Genomic DNA, 2,764 nt, shown 5'->3' on the forward strand with positions numbered 1-2,764 from the left:
TTTTTTTTTTTTTTTGGTGCCAGGGATTGAACTTGGGACCTTGTGCTTATGAGGCAGGTGGTGGAACCACTGAGTTAATAATCCCCAGCCCCTCTTTAGGGCCTTTTAATCAAGGGTATGGCAAGAGAGAATGTCTTTCCTGTTCCTGTCTGCGCTTGAGCAATTAAATCTTTTCCTTCATACATATATAGGACTAAAAGTCTTATCTTGAATAGGAAAGAGATATTTCAGAAGCTTTATGATCTTTTCAGAAATAGAGAAATTGGAGAAGGCTCCCTCTTCCTGTTCACATGTTAGGGTCTGCTCTAGTTTACTGTCAGTTGATTTATTAGTAGAATTTACTAAGGATGACACTTGTTTCGATTTTTTTTTTCACATTCATCAATATCTCCACTTGTGAGATGTGGAAAATTCATCTGAAAGTCTATTAAGTCCTTCTTCGGAGTCTCCATTTAGCTTCTCTTTTATTTTAGCTTTTTTGGATTTAGAAGCAACCAAAGTCATTTGTAACACCATTTTCTCTTGTTTCTACTTTCTTACATGAGTAAAGATAGTGCCTTGACTTCCTTCTGTAACTCAAGCATGATGTAATGTATTTTTGGCTTATCTTATTTATATTTCAATAGTAACCCTGAAGGAAGTACAGGTTCACAATCCCTTCCCTGAAATTCCCGAATCCATTAAGCTCTTCCTGCCCCCACCCCACCCCACCCACTGCGGGTACCAGGGATCGAACTCAGGACCTCATTCTTGCAAGATAGGCACACCACTAAGATAAATCCCTGGCCCTCTATTAGACTCTCTTGCTGCTACTTCCTGTGGCTCTCAAATTTTTCCAAGGGTGCTTCCAGTCCCATAATGCCCCCCAGAGGAGTTTCCCAGGCAATACTGGCCACTGCTACCTCCCTCCTGTCATGATCGCCATACCTAAGGGGCAGTAACAGCAGGAAAGGGAGTAGGGGGAGAGCAGCTAAGGGCCAGGGGTCTCCAGGTACATTTAATAATTAATTTATTAACTGTAAAAAATCCTGCTGGAATTTAAATCACTTTTTTTTGGTACTGGGGATCAAACTTGGGACCTTACACTTGTGAAGCAGGTGGCAGACCACTGAGCTAAATCCCTGGCCCAAGATCACTTTTTTATAGTGTCTCCAAGTTTTATTTTTACATGATTGTTTTATTTACTTTATATTTTTATTAATATATATTCATGATACATAATTACATTCATTCTGGGAAATTTGTATGTATGTATTTAAATCATTTTGAGGATGGTTATCTTAAAAATATTGATTCTGTCTACCCTTGAACATGTTACAACACTCCATTTTTAAGTAGATTTTTATCTTACCAATTTTTGAAGTTTGAAGTGTGCAAATCTTGCACATTTTATTAATTTTCCCTTTTCACGCTTTTTATGTTATTGTAGATAATTGTGTTTTGTAAATTTCAATTTCAAATGATTTGTTCCCATTATATAGAAATACTTTTTTTTATAACAAAATGACTTTTTTTATATTGATCTCATATTCTCTGACTTTGTTAAACTTAGCTATTTGTTCCAGTGGCATTTTAATAGATCCTTTGGGATTGTCTACATATGCATCATATTGTATATAGACAAAGGTAATTTTATATCTTTCTTTAAAATTATACCTTTTATCTTGTTTTTCTGTCTTACTTTGCAGCTAAAAGTTTAAGTACAATGTTATATACAAAGACTGGCCCATGGAATGAATTGCGAAGTGTCCCCTCCTGTTTCTTGGCAGAATTTGTGAAGGTTTGATATTAATTCTGGAAATGTTTGATAGAAATCATAGTGAAGCTATCTGGGCCTGGGCTTTGCTTTGTGGGACATTTTCGTATGTGTGTGTATGTGCTTTGTTGTTGAAAACTGCTAATTCAGTTTATTAAACATACATCTATTCAGATTTTCAATTTATTCTTCACTAAGATTTGGTAGATTCTATTTTCCCAGAGGTTTATTTATTTAATTGGGGCTATCTCATTTGTTGGAATGCATTTATCTATAATTCCTTATAATACTTTCAATGGATTTTTTTAGTGCATGTTTGTGATACAGAGTCATTACATTTAGTTTGGGAGTTTGATACATATATATGTTGCATCTTGATCATTTTTCACTCCCTTTCTCCCTCTAGTCTTTATCTGTCTCTCCTTCACCAGTATCCTTCCCATCTATGCAGTCCACCTCCCTGTTTCTTAACATGGCCCTTTATTTTGATATTTAAATTATTTATAGGGGGCTGGGAATTTAGCTCAGTGGTTTCGCCACTTGCCTTGCAAGCACAAGGGCCTGAGTTCAATCCCCAGTACCCCCACAAATATATATACATATATATATATATGTATATGTATATGTATATGTATATGTATATGTATATATATTGGATCTCTCATATTAAAGAGACCATGTGATATTCAATCTCTTGAGACTGACTTATTTCACTCAGCATTATGGTTTCATGATCTATCCATTTTCCTATAAATGATTCAAATTTATCCTTCTTTATGGCTGAGTAGTACTCTGTTATGTATACATATACCACATTTTCATTATCCATGCATCTGTTGGTGGGCATATAGGCTGCTTCTATGATTTAGCAATTGTTAATTGTATTGCTTTAAACATGAATATGCATGTAACACTGTAGGAAGATGACTTTAGTTATGAGAAGATAACCCAGGAGAGGGATAGTTGGGTAAAATGAAATTTCTATTTTGAGTTTTTGAGAAATCTCCA

The sequence above is a fragment of the Fukomys damarensis genome, unplaced genomic scaffold, assembly GCF_012274545.1.
Source record: "Fukomys damarensis isolate Sample0158 unplaced genomic scaffold, DMR_v1.0_HiC HiC_scaffold_13, whole genome shotgun sequence".
NCBI classification, from domain to species: domain Eukaryota; kingdom Metazoa; phylum Chordata; class Mammalia; order Rodentia; family Bathyergidae; genus Fukomys; species Fukomys damarensis.